We start from the raw sequence: 7,695 nt of genomic DNA, 5'->3' as shown, positions 1-7,695 counted from the left end.
TTCCATGAGTTTATACGATATATTTAATTCATAATAGCACAATCTAACAGTATTTCTCTTTTTATGTCTGCCTTGCTTCACTCAAGGTTCATCCACATTGTCAATTGCTTCACAACTTCATTTCTTTTTACAGTTGCATAATATTCCATCATGTGACTACACCACAGTTGGTTTATCCATTCATTGGTTGATGGACACCTGGGTTGTTTGCATCTTTTGGCAACTGAATAATGCTGCTATGAACATATGTGTGCAGATGTCTGTTGGTGTGACAGCTCTCAGTTCTTCTGGGTATATACCTATTAGTGTATTGCCAGGTCACATGGCACATCTATTTTCAATTTCCTTAGGAACTGCCAAATGGTACTCCACAATGGCTATATCCTTTTACATTCCACCAACAGTGAATAAGCATTCCTATATTTCCACATCCTCTCCAACACTTACAGTTTTCTGTCTTTTTAATACCGGTCATTCTAATAGGTGTGAAATGGTATCTCATTGTAGCCTTGATTTGCATTTTCCTAATTGCTAATGATTTTCAACATTTTTTCATGCATTTTTTTCACCATTTATATTTCTTTGGACAAATATTTATTCAACTCTTTTGCCCATTTTTTAATCAGGTCATTTGTCTTTTTAGTGTTGAGTTGTAGCAACTCTTTATATATCATAGAGATTAAACCCTTATTGAATATGTGATTTCCAAATATTTTTCCCCATTGCATTGGCTGCCTTTCACCCTTTTTTTTTTTTCATATTCTACTGATTTTTTTTTTTAATGTAAGACTCAAGAATTTTATTTGGATAATACATATTTTGATCTTAAAAACTGCACTTTTTAAAATTATTGAAATATATCACTCATACATAAACATACATAAACAATAAATGTATAATAGTTGTGAACTTACAGAAGAAACATATATAACATCAAACATGTAACATCTCATCCTACCACCAATAACTTCCATTGTTTTTAAACCTTTTTAACTAATGATTAAAGAGCATTGTCAAAATATTACTGCTATATGGGCCATGATGTGAACCAATGTATATGAGGTGCAGAGGTGCCCAAAGATGTACTTACCAAATCCAATGGATGTGTCATGATGATGGGAACGAGTGTTGTTGGGGGGGGGGGGGAGAGGGGGGGTGGGGGGGTGGGGTTGAATGGGACCTCTCATATATATTTTTAATGTAATATTATTACAAAGTCAATAAAAAATTAAAAAATTAAAAAAAAAAATATTACTGCTAAACAAAGTATTTTTCCCCTAACCAATCCAATTATTATTATTTTTATATCATTTGTGTATGAACATACATAAACAATTGAGTGTATTAGTAAAACAACACCCCCCCATCAACACGCCACAATGTGGTGTTTCATTTGCTAAAGATAAGATAATATCATCTGATTATTGCCATGTCCATAGTGTACATTTGGCTCACATTTTTCATACTGCCTCAGTATCAACACAGTACATCTTTCACATAGATGCAAGAATATTATATTATTACTACTAACCCCACTCCATAGGTCACTCCAGCTGTATTTTTCCCATGCTTCTCCACATTCACAACACCCTGCAGTAGCGATACACATTTGTTCTAACTAACAAAGGACACTATTGCATCTGTACCATCAACCACAATTCTCACCCACCTCTCAGTTTACTGTGCTATCCAGTTTCTAGATTATTCTCAAGCATTCTGTCAATTGGCATTTACATTACTAGACTACCATTTTCAGTCACATCCCCACTTATAAACTAGCTGTTACTCACTGTGTGTTACCATCCACTCTATACATTTCCACAATTTTACAGTAAAGCTAATTAAAACTTGTACATATATTAAACATCAGTAGTCCTCTCAGTCTTTAAGAATCCACCACCTACCACCAGGTCTTGAAAATATTTTCCGATAGTTTATTCTAGAAGTTTTATGGTTCTTTTATTTTTAGTTTTCTGATCCATTTTTAGTTAGTTTTTGGATAAGGTGTGAGATAGGGGTCCTCCTTCCTTCTTTCGGCTATGGATGTCCAATTCTTTCAGCACCATTTGTTGAATGGATTGTTCTGCCCGAGCTGTGTGAGTTTGACAGGCTAGTCAAAAATTATTTGACCATACCTGTGAGGATCTGTTTCTGAACCATAAATTTTGTTCCTTTGGTGTATTGTGTCTGTCTTTAGGCCAGTACCATGTTGTTTTTACCAATATAGTGATAAAATATAGATTTAAAGTCTGGAGATGAGGGTTCACTTTTCTTTTTTTTTTTTTAAGATTTATTTATTTGTCTCCCCTTTCCCCGCCCCCCCTCCGCTCCGGTTGTCTGTTCTCTGTGTCTATTTGCTGCATCTTCTTTGTCCGCTCTGTTGTTGTCAGTGGCACAGTAATCTGTGTTTCTTTTTGTTGTGTCGTCTTGTTGTGTCAGCTCTGTGTGTGTGCAACGCCATTCCTGGGCAGCCTGCACTTCCTTTCGCGCTGGGTGGCTCTCCTTACGGGGTGCACTCCTTGCGCATGGGGCTCCCCAATGCAGGGGACACCCCTGCGTGGCACAGCAGTCCTTGTGCGCATCAGCACTGCACATGGGCCAGCTCCACATGGATCAAGGAGGCCCAGGGTTTGAACCGTGGACCTCCCATGTGGTAGACAGATGCCCTAACCACTGGGCCAAGTACACTTCCCCACTTTTCCTTTTTATGATGTTTCTGGCTATTCAGGATTCCTTACCCTTCAAATTAATTTAATGATCGTGTTTTCAATTTTTTCTTTAATGCTGGTGGAATTTTTATTGGTATTGCGTTACATCTGTATATCAGTTTGAGTAGAATTGACATCTTAATGATATTTAGTCTTCCAATCCATGAGCATGGAATGTTCTTCCACTTATTTAGGGCTTTTTTGATTTAACATTGAATTGCAGTTTTCTGAATACAAGTGCTTTACATCATTAGTTAAGTTTATTCCTGACTATTTGAATTTTATCTGCCTTATTTTATTTTCACCACTCTTTTGACACTTTTAGTTACTTTTATTGATATAATCTTCATTTCTAGACTCTCTTCCAGGCTCCTCTCTCCTGTCTTTTCTTTTCAGGCTCTAGCACACCATTTTGTACTTCCTGAAAATCTGGTCTCTTGCTTAGAAATTCTCTCAGTCTCTGTTTATCTGTGAATATTCTAATTTCATCCTCATTTTTGAAAGACAGTCTTGCTGGATATAAGATTCTTGGCTGGAAGTTTTTCTCTTGTAGTATCTTAAATATATCAGACCACTATCTTCTTGCCTCCATGGTTTCTGGTGAGAAATCAGCACTTAATCTTATTGGATATCCCTTATATGTTATGCATCACTTTTCTCTTGCTGCTCTCAGGATTCTCTCTTTGTCTTTGGCCATTGACATTCTGATGAGTATGTGTCTTGGAGTTGGTCTATATGGATTTTTTCAGATGTGAGTACATTGTGCTTCTTGGACAGGGATATCTATGTCCTTCAATAGGGTTGGGAAATTTTCTACCATTATTTCTTTAAATATTCCTTCTACCTCTTTTCCCTTCTCTTCTCCTTCGGGAACACCCATGACATGTATGTTTGCACGCCTTTTGCTGTCATTTAGTTCTCTGAGACCTTGTTCAATTTTTTCCATTCTTCATCTCTTCTTTTGTATGTTCACTTTCAGAGGCCATTTCTTCAAGCTCACCAATCCTTTCTTCCTCCTCAAATCTGCTCTTATATGATTCCAATGTTTTTTTTTTAGTTTCATTGATTGCACCTTTCATTCCCATAAGATCTGCTATTTTTCTATGTATGCTTTCAAATTCTTCTTTGTGCTCATCCAATGTCTTCTTAATATCCTTAATCTCTTTAGCCATCTCATTGAATATATTAAGGAGATTTGTTTGAACATCTGTAATTAGTTGTCTCAACTCCTTTATGTCATCTGGAGGCTTATCTTGTTCCTTTAACTGGGCCATAGCTTCCTGTTTCTTGGTGTGGATTGTAATTTTTTTTTTCAGATTTATTTATTTCTTTCTCTCCCCTTACCGCCCCCCACCCCGTTGTCTGTTCTCTGTGTCTATTTGCTGCGTCTTTGTCTGCTTCTGTTGTTGTCAGCGGCACAGGAATCTGTGTTTCTTTTTGTTGCGTCATCTTGTTGTGTCAGCTCTCCGTGTGTGCGGCACCATTCCTGGGCAGGTTGCACTTTCTTTCGTGCTGGGCAGCTCTCCTTGCAGGATGCACTCCTTGCACATGGGGCTCCCCTACACAGGGGATACCCCTGCGTGGCAGGGTAGCCCTTGTATGCATCAGCACTGTGCATGGGCCAGCTCCACACAGGTCAAGGAGGCCCAGAGTTTGAACCGCGGACCTCCCATGTGGTAGACAGATGCCCTAACCAATGGGCCAAGTCTGCCGCCTATAATTTTCTTGTTGGTGTCTTCGTATCTGGCTTTCTAGAGTTTTTTCTGGATGCAGTTTTCCTCTCTAGGGTTTCCTATTGTTTCTCCCTTGCTGGTTGTGCAGTAGGAGCCAACCATGTAGTTGATGCTGTAAGCTTTGGAGGCCCACGCTGGCCTAATTGCACCAGGGACCAATGAAGCTTCTTCCAACTTTCTCCTTTGCCAGGGGTAGGGACAGAGTCACAGCTGTGTGGAATAATCCATATGTAGGCCTACACTGTAGTTGCCCAGAGAGACTGATGAAGCTTCATACCCTTTCTCCCCTACCTGGGGCAAGGATGGAGCTGCAGGTGTGGGCAGCAGTCTATGCAGTGCAGGTCCTAAGATGACTGCAGTTGCCCTGGTAGACTTCTGATTTTCAGTCTATGCCCTCCAAAGTTCTGTGCAGTAACCTGTATAGGCTGGTGCAGGGCTCCTCAGCCTCCTCCCTGCCAGTGGCGGGGCTGAAGCCTAGGCGGGCTGCAGGCTGATCTGCATGGAGGAAACTGCCAGCCCGGCTTCCCCTCAGGCTGGGGGCGGAGTCAGAGTGGTGGCTGCTGGCCTCTTTCTGACTTGGGCTGGTTCTCACCCCAGCGGTTGCCAAGGTTATCTCTTAGCCAGCCAAGACTCCCAATCAGTAGCTGAAATCAGCAGCCAACCATCTCCTCCTCCCCTGTTTCTGGGAAATGGAGCTTCCAATCCCCGTCACAGAGCAGCTCCTGGGGTGGCTTTTGCTGCCAGAATAGGACAATCACCAGCCTCCGCGACTTGGCCGGTAATTTCCCGGAAAGGCTGACGCAGGTCCCCACAGTTTCCTCCCTGCTGGAGGTGGCACTGGGGCCTAGACTAGATCTGCAGTATGATCTGAATGGGAAGAAGCCGGTCCCCACCAGCACTGGGATCCTCAGTCCGGCCCACTTCCCCTTATGCCAGGAGCAGAGTTAAGATGGCGGCTCCCGGCCTCTTTCTGACCTGGACAGGCTCAGACCTCAAACCTTAGCTGTTCTCAAGATCATACTGTAGCCCACTGAATTTCCTCATCACAGCTGAAATTGGTGCCCAACCATCTCTTCCTCCCCCATTTTGGGGAAGTGGAGCTTTCAATTCCAGCCATGGAACAGCTCCCGAGGCGGCTTGTGCCTCCAGTGGCGGATGGGCACAGGCCCCCGTGGTGTGGAGCACGCTACTTATGAGTCTTCTCTGCAGACGGGCAATCTCCTCCTTCCACTCCCCCAAGGACATTGCAGGATGCTCTTCCAGCCTCCTGGGGCCCCCAAACAGATGCTTCAGCTAGCTCCAGAGAGCTCTGCATGTTTGCTAATTGCCCTGTAGCAGGAGCTGACTCTAGGAGCTCCTTATTCCACCACCATCTTGCTGGTTCTCCCTCTACTGATTTATTTTTGCATTATTCTTTTGATGAATAAAATATAACATGCATATCCTAGTCCCCTAAAAGAGTGTATATGTGTATCAGTTTGGGGAGAGTAGATTTGGGTTGTTAGAGTAAGAATCATTTGTCCCTGGGAAACGGACTTTGGCCCAGTGGTTAGGGCTTCCGTCTACCATATGGGAGGTCCGCGGTTCAAACCCCGGACCTCCTTGACCCGTGTGGAGCTGGCCATGCGCAGTGCTGATGCGCGCAAGGAGTGCCCTGCCACACAGGGGTGTCCCCCCCCACGCGCGCGCCCGTGAGGAACGCCGCCCAGCATGAAAAGAAAGAGCAGCCTGCCCAGGAATGGCGCCGCCCACACTTCCCGAGCCGCTGACGACAACAGAAGCGGACAAAGAAACAAGACGCAGCAAACAGACACCAAGAACAGACAACCAGGGGAGGGGGGAAATTAAATAAATAAATAAATCTTAAAAAAAAAAAAAAAAGAGAGAAAGAATCATTTAAATGTCCCTGTTATACCCAGCCTTTTACTGTAGTTTGATTGTTAAGTCTCACTTTATGCTTCATTCAAATAGGAAGTTCTTTCTGAGAAGTTGGATCATGAGACTAGAGAACTTTAGGAGAAATGATGACAAAACAGCAACTCTAGAAGCTTTAACTCTGGGTGTCCGGCACTTCAGTAAGAGACTTTCCTCCCCTGTTCCTATGTACTTTCTACCCTTTTGACGAAGTCCTTTGAGTTACAAAATGTTTTATTTTAAGGAAGTCACATTTATCTATTTTTTTATTTTGTTTCTCGTGCTTTGGATGTAAGATACAGAAAACTACTGCCTACCACAAGGTCTTAAAGATGTTTCCCTAGATTTTCTTCTAGTAGTTTTATGGTCCTGGCCTTCTACTAGTTTTATGTCTTTGATCCATTTTGAGTTGACTCGTATATAGGAAGTGAGATGGGCGTCTTTTATTCTTTTGGTCATGGATATCCAGTTCTCCCAGCTCTGTTTGTTGAACAGATTATTTTAACCTGGTATTGTGGACCTGGTAGGTTTGTCAAAAACCAGTTGGGGGAAGCAGATTTGGCTGAACTGATAGAGCATCTGCCAACCATATGGGAGGCCCAGGGTTCAAACCCAGGGCCTCCTGACCTGTGTGGTGAACTGGCCCACATGTAGTGCTGATGCACACAAGGCGTGCCGTGCCACACAGGGGTGTCCCCCCACATAGGGGAGCCCCAAGTGTAAGGAGTGCACCCCCACAAGGAGAGCCACCCCACATAAAAAAAAGTGCAGCCTGCCCAAGAGGGTGCCACACACATGGAGAGCTGACACAGCGAGATGACACAACAAAAAGAGACACAGATTCCCGGTGCCACTGACAAGAATGCATGTGGACTCAGAAGAACACACAGCTAATGGACACAAAGAGCAGACAGGGGCGGAGAGGAATGGGAGAGAAATAAAAAGATAAATCTTTAAAAAAAAAAAAGTTGGCCATAGAGGTGAGGGTTTATTTCTGGATTCTCAATGCTATTCCATGGACCGATGAGAATCTTTATGCCAATACCATGCTGTTTTGATGACTGTAGTTTTGTGATATGTTTCAAGGTCAGACAGTGAAAGTCCTCATATATTGCTCTTCTTTTTTTAGGATGCTTTTGACTGCTTGGGTGGACATTCCCTTCCAAATAAATTTCATAATTGCCTTTTCTATTTCTGTAATGTAGGCTGTTGGAATATTGATTGGAATTTCAATGAATCTATAAATCATTTTGGGTAGGATTGACATCTTCATGATATTTAGTCTTCCAATCCATGAACACAGAATGTCTTTCTATTTGTTTAGGTCTTTGATTTCTTTT

Source organism: Dasypus novemcinctus, chromosome 9, assembly GCF_030445035.2.
Source record: "Dasypus novemcinctus isolate mDasNov1 chromosome 9, mDasNov1.1.hap2, whole genome shotgun sequence".
Classification (NCBI taxonomy): domain Eukaryota; kingdom Metazoa; phylum Chordata; class Mammalia; order Cingulata; family Dasypodidae; genus Dasypus; species Dasypus novemcinctus.
Note: the sequence above shows the minus strand (reverse complement) of the source record.